This window comes from Dipodomys merriami, unplaced genomic scaffold (genome assembly GCF_024711535.1).
Source record: "Dipodomys merriami isolate MVZ:Mamm:240054 unplaced genomic scaffold, mDipMer1.0.p SCAF_149, whole genome shotgun sequence".
Lineage (NCBI taxonomy): Eukaryota > Metazoa > Chordata > Mammalia > Rodentia > Heteromyidae > Dipodomys > Dipodomys merriami.
Genome location: NW_027202815.1, coordinates 2,193,702 through 2,203,420, shown reverse-complemented (window position 1 = coordinate 2,203,420; position 9,719 = coordinate 2,193,702).

Here is a 9,719-nt window from a genome sequence, read left to right as displayed (position 1 = left end):
AGGGTTAGTGTTAGGGGTAGGGTTAGGTTGAGCGTGAGAGTGAGGGTTAGGGTTAGGATTAGGTTTAAGGTGAGCCTGAGGGTAAGGGTGAGGGTTAGGGTTAGGGTGAGGGTTAGGCTAAGGGTTAGGGTGAGGGTTATGTTTAGGGTGATGTTTAGGTTGAGGGTTTGGGTTAGGGTTAGTGTGAGTGTGAGGGTTAGGATTAGTGTTAGGGTTAGGTTTAGGGTGAGGGTGAGAGTCAGGGTTAGGGTTTGTGTTATTGTTAGGCTTAGGTATAAGCTGAGGGTGAGGGTGAGTGTGAGGGTTAGGGTTATGTTGAGTGTGAGCATTAGGGTTAGTTTTAGGGTGAGGGTGAGGTTTAGGGTTAGGGTTAGGTTTAGGGTTTGGGTTATTGTGAGGGTTAGATGGGGGTGAGGGTTAGGGTTAGGGTGTGGGTTAGGGTTAGGGTGAGAGTGACGATTAGCGTTATGGTGAGGGTTAGGGTTCTGGTGCGGATTAGGGCGAGGATTAGGGTGAGGGTGATGTTTAGGGTGAGGGTGAGGGTTGGTTTGAGGTTTTGAGTTGGGTTTAGGGTGAGTTTGAGGGTGAGGGTGAGTCTTAGAGTTAGGGTTAGGTGAGGGTGACTGTGAGGGTTAGGGTTAAGTTTAGGCTTTAGGCTGAGGGTGAGGTTAAGTGTGATGGTTAGGGTTAGTTTGAGGTTTAGGTTTAGGGTGATGGTTAGGGATAGTGTGAGTGTTAGGGTTAGGGTGAGGTTTAGGGTTACTGTGAGGGTTCATGTTAGGTTTAGGCTTAGTGTTAGGTTGAGGGTAATGGTTAGGTTGAGGGTCAGGTTTAGGGTGAGGTTTAGGGTTAGTATGAGGGTTAGGGCTAATGTGAGGGTAAGGGTGATGTTTAGGGTTAGGGTGATGTTTAGGGTGAGGGTGAGGCTTAGGGTGAGGGTGAGGGTGAGGGTTCAGTTGAAGGTTTGTGTTAGGGTTAAGGTGAGGTTGAGAATTAGAGTTAGGTTTAGGGTGAGGGTGAGTGTGAGGTTTAGGGATAGGGTTAGGCTTAGTTTTAGGGTTAGGCTGAGGGTGACTGTGAGCTTGAGGGTTAGTATAATGGTGATCATTAGGGTTGGGGTTAGGGTGAGGGTAAGTGTTGGTGTGAGTGTTAGCGTTTAGGTGATTGTTAGCTTTAGGTTTATGGTTAGGGTTAGGTTGGAAGTTAGGTTAAGGTGAGGGTTAGCGTTAGAGGTATGGTTAGGTTGAGCCTAAGGGTGAGGGTTTGGGTTAGGATTAGGTTAAAGGTGAGCCTGAGGGTGAGGGTGAGGGTTAGGGTTAGAGTGAGGGTTAGGCTAAGGGTTAGGGTGAGGGTTAGGTTTAGGGTGATGTTTAGGTTGAGGGTTAGGATTAGGTTGAGAGTGAGGGTGAGTGTGAAGGTTAGGTTTAGGGTTAGGATTAGGTTTATGTTGAGGGTGAGTGTGAGGGTTTGGGTTAGGGTAATTGTTAGGCTTAGGTTTAAGCTGAGGGTGAGGGCTGAGTGTGAGGGTTAGGGTTATGTTGAATGTGATCATTAGGGTTAGGTTTATGGTGAGGGTGTCTTTGAGGGTTAGGGTGAGGGTTAGGGTTTGGGTTAGGGTGAGGGTTAGATGAGGGTGAGGGTTAGGTTTAGGGGGAGGGTGAGGGTTAGCATTAGGGTGAAGGTTAGGGATAGTGTGAGGGTTAGGGGGTGAGGTTTAGGGTTACTGTGAGGGTTCATGTTAGGTTTAGCCTTAGTGTTATGGTGAGGGTCAGGGTTAGGTTGAGGGTCAGGTTTAAGGTTAGGGTTAGGTTTACTATTAGGGTTAGGGCTAGGGTGAGGGTGAGGGTGAGGGTTAGGGTGAGGGTGAGGGTGAGGTTTCAGTTGAGGGTTTGGGTTGGGGTTAGGGTTAGGTTTAGGGTGAGGTTGTGTGGGAGGTTTAGGGATAGGGTTAGGCTTAGGTTTAGGGTTAGGCTGAGGGTGACTATGAGTTTGAGGGTTATGGTTATGGTGAGCATTAGGTTTGGGGTTAGGGTGAGGGTAAGTGTTGGGGTGAGTGTTAGGGTTTGGTTGAGGGTTAGCATTGGGTTTAGGGTTAGGGTTAGGTTGGAGGTTAGGGTTAGGGTAAGGGTTAGCGTTAGGGGTAGGGTTAGGTTGAGGGTGAGGGTTAGGGTTAGGATTAGGTTTAAGGTGAGTCTGAGGGTGAGGGTGAGGGTTAGTGTTAGGGTGAGGGTTAGGCTAAGGGTTAGGGTGAGGGTTAGGTTTACGGTGATGTTTAGGTTGAGGGTTAGGGTTCGGGTTAGGCTGAGTTTGAGGGTGAGTGAGAGGGTTAGGATTAGTGTTAGGGTTAGGTTTAGGGTGAGGGTGAGTGTGATGGTTAGGGTTCAGGTTATTGATAGGCTTAGGTTTAAGCTGAGGGTTAGGGTGAGTGTGTGGGTTAGGGTTATGTTGAGTATGACCATTAGGGTTAGGTTTAGGATGAGGGGGAGGTTGAGGGTTAGGGTGAGGGATAGGGTTTGGGTTAGGTGAGGGTTAGATGAGGGTTAGGGTTAGGGTGAGGGTGAGGATTAGCGTTAGGGTGAGGGTTAGGGTTCTGGTGCGGATTAGGGTGAGGGTTAGGGTTAGGGTGATGTTTAGGGTGAGGATGAGGGTTGGTTTGAGGATTTGCATTAGGTTTAGGGTGAGGTTGAGCGTGAGGGTGAGGCTTAGATTTAGGGTTAGGGTGAGGGTGACTGTGAGGGTTAGGGTTAGGGTTAGGCTTTAGGCTGAGTGTTAGGCTGAGGGTGAGGGTGAGGGTGATGGTTAGGATTAGGGTGAGGGTTAGGGTTAGGGTTAATTTGAGGGTGAGGTATAGTGTGAGGGTTAGGGTTAGGGTGAGTTTTAGGATTACTGTGAGGGTTCATGTTAGGTTTAGGCTTAGTGTTAGGGTGAGGGTAAGGGTTAGGTTGAGGGTCTGGTTTAGGGTAAGGTTTAGGGTTAGTATGAGGGTTAGGGATAAAGTGAGGGTAAGGGTGAGGGTTAGGGTAAGGGATATGTTTAGGGTGAGGGTGAGGGTTAGGGTGAGGGTGAGAGTGAGGGTTCAGTTGAGGGTTTGGGTTAGGGTTAGTGTGAGGTTGAGACTTAGGGTTAGGTTTAGGGTGAGGGTGAGTGTGAGGTTTAGGGATAGGGTTAGGCTTAGGTTTAGGGTTAGGCTGAGGGTGACTGTGAGCGTGAGGGTTAGGGTTAGGGTGAGGTTTAGGTTTAGGGTGAGTGTTAGCATTAGGGTAAGGGTTATCGTTAGGTTGCAGGTTAGGTTTAGGGTGAGGGTTAGCGTTAGGGGCAGGGTTAGTTTGAGTGTTAGGGTGAAGGCTAGGGTTAGGATTAAGTTTAGGTTGAGCCTGTTGGTGAGGGTGAGGGTGAGGGTTAAGGTTATGGTGAGGGTTAGGCTAAGGGTTAGTGTGAGGGTTAGGTTTAGGGTGATGTTTTAGTTGAGGTTTTGGGTTAGTGTTAGGGTGAGTGTGAGGGTGAGTAAGAGGGTTAGGATTAGTGTTAGGATTAGGTTTAGGGTGAGGGTGAGTGTGAGGCTTAGTGTTCGGGTTATGGTTAGGCTTAGGTTTAAGCTGAGGGTGAGGGTGATTGTGAGGGTTAGTGTTATGTTGAGTGTGAGCATTAGGGTTAGGTTTCGGGTGAGGGTGTGTTTGAGGGTTAGGGTGAGGTTTAGGGTTTGGTTTAGGGTGAGGGTTAGATGAGGGTGAGGGTTAGGGTTAGGGTGAGGTTTAGATGAGGGTGAGGGTTAGGTTGAGGGTGAGGATTAGCGTTAGGGTGAGGGTTAGGGTTTTGGTGCGGATTAGGGTGAGGGTTAATGTTAGGGTGATGTTTTGGTGAGGGTGATCGTTGGTTTGAGGGTTTGCGTTAGGTTTAGGTTGAGGTTGAGGGTGAGGGTGAGGCTTAGATTTAGGGTTAGTGTGAGGGTGACTCTGAGGGTTAGGGTTAGTGTTAGGCATTAGGCTGAGTGTTAGGCTGAGGGTGAGGGTGAGGGTTAGGGTTAGGGTTAGGGTTAATGAAAGGCTGATATTTAGGGTGAGGGTTAGTGTGAGAGTTAGTGTTAAGGTTAGGCTTAGTGGTAGAGTTAGTGTAAGTGTTACGTTGAGGGTTAGGGTTAGGAATAGGTTGAGGGTTGGGATGAGGGTTAGGGTGAGGTAAGGTTTAGTGTGAGGGTGAATGTTCAGTTGAGGGTTAGGGTTAGGTTGAGGGTGAGGGTGAGGGAGATGGTTCAGTTGAGGGTTTGGGCTAGGGTTAGGGTGAGGTTGAGCATGAGGGTGAGACTTAGGGTTAGATTTAGGGTGATGGTGAGTGTGAGGTTTAGGGATAGGGTTAGGCTTAGGTTTAGGGTTAGGCTGAGGGTGACTGTGAGCGTGAGGGTTAGGTTTAGTTTGAGGGTTAGTTTTAGGGTGAGGGTTAGCGTTAGGGTTAGGGTTAGCGTTAGGTTGGAGGTTAGGTTTAGGGTGAGGGTTAGCGTTAGGGGTAGGGTAAGGTTGAGCGTGAGTTTGAGGGCTAGGGTTAGGATTAGGTTTAGGTTGAGCCTGTCGGTGAGGGTGAGGGTGAAGGTTAATGTTATGGTAAGGGTTAGTTTAAGGGTGAGGTTTACGGTTAGGGTGATGGTTAGGGGTACAGTTAGGGTGAGTGTTAGGATGAGGATTACGGTTAGGGTGAGGGTTAGGGTAAGGGTGACAGTAAGGGTAAAGGTGAGGAATAGTCTGAGGGTGAGTGTTATGGTAATGGTGAAGGTTCAGGGTTAGGGTGAGGGTTAGGGTGAGTGTTAGGTTAAGCATTAGTGTTAGCGTTAGGGTGAGGGTTAGTGTGATGGTTTGGGTTAGGGTTACGATTAGGGTTAGGGTTAGGGTGAGGGTGAGTGTGAGGGTTAGGGTTAGTCTTAGGCTTATGCTTAGGCTTAGGCCCAGCTTGAGGTTGAGGGTGGGTGTTAAGTTTAGGGTGAGTGTTAGGGTTAGGGTAATGGTTAGGGTTAGGGCAAGGTTGAGGGTTAGGGTTAGGGTTAGGGTGAGTTTTAAGTTTAGGGTGATGGTTAGGGTTAGTGTGAGTGTTAGTGTTCGGGTTAAGGTGAGTTTTAGTGTGAAGGTAAGTGTTAGGGTGAGGTTTAGGGTTAGATTTAGTGTAGCGTGAGGGTTAGGGTAATGGTTAGTGTTAGGGTTAGGGTTAGCTTTGGATTAGGGTTAAGGTGAGGGTGAGTGTGAGGGTTAGGGTTAGGGTGAGGGTTGGGGTTAGGGTTAGAGTGAGGTTTAGGGTGAGGGTTAGGTTTAGGCTTAGGGTTAGGGTATGGGCTTAGGTGAGGGTGAGGGTTATGTTCAGGGTTAGAGTGAGTTTTAGGGTGAGGGTCACGTTTAGGGTTAGTTTTAGGGTTAGGGTAGGGGTTAGGGATAGTCTTAGTGTTAGGCGGAGGGTGAGGGTGAGGGTGAGGGTTAGGGTTGGGGTTTGGGTGAGGTTTATGGTTAGTGTTAGTGTTACGGTGAGGGTTAGTGTGAGGGTTAGGGTTAGGGTGACTGTTACTTTTAGGGTTAGGGTGAGGGTGAGTTTGAGGTTAAGGGTTAGTCTTCGTCTTAGGCTTAGGCTTAGTCCGAGCCTAAGGGAGAGGGTGAGGGTTAGGGTTAGGGTGAGGGTTAGGGTTAGGGTGAGGATTATGGACAGGGTGAGGGTTAGGGTCAGGGTTAGGGTTATTGTTAGGATTAGGGTTAGGTTTAAAGTTACTGTGAGGTTGAGGGTTTGGGTTATGGTTAGGGTTAGAGTGAGGGTTAGGATGAGGGATAGGGTTAGGGTTAGGGTGAGGGTTAGGGTTAATGTGACGGTTAGGGTTAGGGTGAGGTTTAGGGATACTGTGAGGGTTCATGTTAGGTTTAGGCTTAGTGTTAGGGTGAGTGTAAGGGTTAGGTTGAGTGTTAGGTTTAGGGTGAGGTTTAGGGTTAGTATGAGGGTTAGGGCTAAGGTGAGGGTAAGGGTGAGGGTTAGGGTTTGGGTGATGTTTAGGGTGAGGGTGAGGGTTAGCGTGAGTGTGATGGTGAGGGATAAGTTGAGGGTTTGGTTTAGGGTTAGGGTGAGGTTGAGGGTGAGGGTGAAACTTAAGGTTGGATTCAGGGTGACCGTGAGTGTGAGGATTAGGGATAGGGTTAGGCTTAGTTTTAGGGTTAGGCTGAGGGTGACTGTGAGCATGAGGGTTAGGGTTAGGGTGAGGGTTAGGGTTAGGTTGAGGGTTAGGTTTAGGGTGAGGTTTAGGGTTAGGTTGGAGGTTAGGTTTAGAGTGAGGGTTACCATTAGGGGTAGGGTTAGGTTGAGGGTGAGAGTGAGTGTTAGGTTTAGGAATAGGTTTAGTGTGAGCTTGTTGGTGAGGGTGAGGGTGAGGGTTAGGGTTAGGGTGAGGGTTAAGCTAAGGGTTAGGTTTAGGGTGATGTTTAGGTTGAGGGTTTGGTTTAGGGTTATGGTGAGTCTGAGGGTGAGAGAGAGGGTTAGGATTAGGGTTAGGGTTAGGTTTAGGGTGTGGGTGAGTGTGAGGCTTAGGGTTAGGGTTAATGTTTGGCTTAGGTTTAAGCTGAGGGTGAGGGTGAGTGTGAGGGTTAGGGCTATGTTGAATGTGAGCATTACTGTTAGTTTTAGGGTGAAGTTGAGGTTGAGGGTTAGGGAGAGGTTTAGGGTTTGGTTTAGGGTGAGGGTTAGATGACGGTGAGGGTTAGGATTAGGGTGAGTGTTAGGGTTAGGTTGAGGGTGAGGGTTAGCGTTAGGGTGAGGGTTAGGGATTTGGTGCCGATTAGGTTGAGTGTTAGGGTTACGGTGATGTTTATGGTGAGGATGAGGGTTGGTTTGAGGGTTTGCGTTAGGTTTAGGGTGAGATTGAGAGTGAGGGTGACGCTTAGGTTTAGGGTTAGGGTGAGGGTGATTGTGAGGGTTAGGGTTAGGCTTTAGGCTGAGGGTTAGGCTGAGGGTGAGGGTGAGGGTGATGATTAGGTTTAGGGTGAGGGTTAGGGTGAGGGTTAGTCATAGTGTGAGGGTTAAGTTTAGGGTGAGGTTTAGGGTTACTGTAAGTGCTCATGTTAGGTTTAGCCTTAGTGTTAGGGTGAAGGTAAGGGTTAGGTTGAGGGTTAGGTTAGGGTGAGGTTTAGGGTTAGTATGAGGGTTAGGGCTAGGGTGAGGGTAATGGTGAGGGTTAGGGTTAGGGTGAGGGTGAGGGTTAGGGTGAGGGAGAAGGTGAGGGTGAAGGTTCAGTTGAATATTTGGGTTAGGTTTAGGGTGAGGTTGAGACTTAGGTTTAGGTTTAGGGTGAGGGTGAGGGTTAGGGTTAGGGTTAGTGTTATCGTTACGGTTAGGGTTAGAATAACGGTGAGGGTGAGGATTAGGGTTAGGGATAGGGTGAGTTTTAGGCTTAATGTTATTGATTGTGTTAGGGTTAGGTTTAGGGTGAGAGTTAGGAGGAGGGTTAGGGTTAGGGTTAGGGTTAGGATTAGAGTTAGGGTGAGGGTGATTGTGAGGTTTAGGGATAGGGTTAGGCTTAGGTTTAGGGTTAGGCTGAGGGTGACTGTGAGCTTGAGGGTTAGGGTTATGGTGAGCATTAGGTTTGGGGTTAGGGTGAGGGTAACAGTTGGGGTGAGTGTTAGGGTTTGGGTGAGGGTTAGCGTTAGGTTTAGGTTAGGGTTAGGTTGGAGGTTAGTGTTAGGGTGAGGGTTAGCATTAGGGGTAGGTTTAAGTTGAGGGTGAGGATGAAGGTTAGGGTTAGGATTAGGTTTAAGGTGAGCCTGAGGATGAGGGTGAGGGTGAGGATTAGGGTTAGGGTGAGGGTTAGGCTAAGGTTTCTGGTGAGGGTTAGGTTTAGGGTGATGTTTAGGTTGAGCGTGAGGGTTAGGGTTAGGGTGAGGGTCAAGTTTCAGTTGAGGGTTTGAGTTAGGGTTAGGTTGAGTGTGAGGGTGTGTGAGTGGGTTAGGTTTAGGGTTAGGATTCGGTTTAGGGTGAGGTTGAGTGTGAGTGTTAGGGTTAGGTTTATTGTTAGGCTTTGGTTTAAGCTGATGGCGAAGGTGAGTGTGAGGTTTAGGGTTATGTTGAGTGTGAGAATTAGAGTTAGGATTAGGGTGAGGGTGTGGTTGAGGGTTAGGGTGAGGGTTAGGGTTTGGGTTAGGGTGAGGGTTAGATGAGGGTGAGGGTTAGGGTTAGGGTCAGGGTTAGGGTTAGGGTGAGGGTGAGGGTTAGCGTTAGGGTGAGGGTTCGGGTTATGGTGCGGATTAGGGTGAGTGTTAGGGTTACGGTGATGTTTATGTTGAGGGTGAGGGTTGGTTTGAGGGTTTGCGTTAGGTTTAGGGTGAGGTTGAGGGTGTGGGTGACGCTTAGCGTTTGGCTTAGGGTGAGGGTGACTCTGAGGGTTAGGGTTAGGCTTAGGCTTTAGGCTGAGGGTTAGGCTGAGGGTGAGCGTGAGGGTTAGGGTTAGGGTGAGGGTTAGGTTTAGGGTTAATGATAGGGTGATATTTAGGGTGAGGGTTGGTGTGAGAGTTAGTGTTAAGTTTATTGTTAGAGTGAGTGTAAGGGTTAGGTTGAGGGTTAGGGTTAGTGATAGTGTGAGGGTTGGGATGAGGGTTAGGGTGAGGGTAAGGTTTAGGGTGAGGGTTATGGTGGGTGTGAGGGTTAGGGTTAGGGTTAGGGTTCGGGTGAGGGTGAGGTTTAGGGTCATGGTAAGGGCTAGGGTTAGTGTTAGGATGAGGGTTAGGGAGAGGGTTAGGATGAAGGTTAGGGTGAGGGTTCGGGTTAGGGTTCAGGCTAGTGTTAGGGTGAGGGTTAGGGTTAGGGTTAGTTTTAGGTTGAGGGTGATGTTTAGGGCTATGGTAAGGGCTAGGGTTAGGGTTAGGATGAGGGTTAGGGAGAGGGTTAGGATGAGGGTTATGTTGAGGGTTCGGTTTAGGGTTCGGGTTAGGGTTAGGGTGAGGGTGGGGTGAGGATGAGAGTGAAGTTTAGGTTTAGACTTAGGATGAGGGTGAAGTTTAGAGTTAGGATTACGGTTAGGGTTAGTTTTAGGCTGAGGATGAGGCTGAGGGTGTGGGTGAGAATTAGGGTTAGGTTGAGAGTTAGGGTTAGGGTTAGGGTGAGGGTTTGGGATAGGGTTAAGTTTAGGATGAGAGTTAGTTTGAGGGGTATGGTTACGGTTAAGATGAGCGTTAGGGTTATGGTTAGGGTTAGGGTTAGGGTGAGATTTAGGGTCAGGGTGAGGGTTAGGGTTAGTGATAGGTTTATGGTGAGAGTAAGGGTTAGCGTGAGGTTTAGGGTGAGTGTGAGGGTTAGAGTTAGCATTAGGTTTAGGGTGAGGTTTAGGGTGAGGTTTAGGGTTAGGGTGAGGTGAGGGTGAGGGTGATTGTGAGGTTTATGGTTAGGGTGAGAGATAGGTTTAGCGTGAGGGTTAGGGTTAGGGTTACGGTGAGGGTGAGCCTGAGGGCTTAGGGTGTGTGTGAGGGTGAGTGTGAGGGTTAGGGTTAGGGTTAGGGTTAGTGTGAGGGTGAAGTTGAGGGTTAGTTTTAGGAGTACCGTTAGGTTTAAAGTTAGGCTGAGGGTGAATGTGAGGGTGAGGGTGACGGTTAGGGTTAGGGTTAGGTATAGGTTGAGGGTTAGGGTTAGTGTGAGGGTTATTGTGAGGGTCAGGGTTAAGGTTAAGGTTAGGGTTACAGTGAGGGTTAGGGTTAGGGTTAGGTATAGGTTGAGGGTTA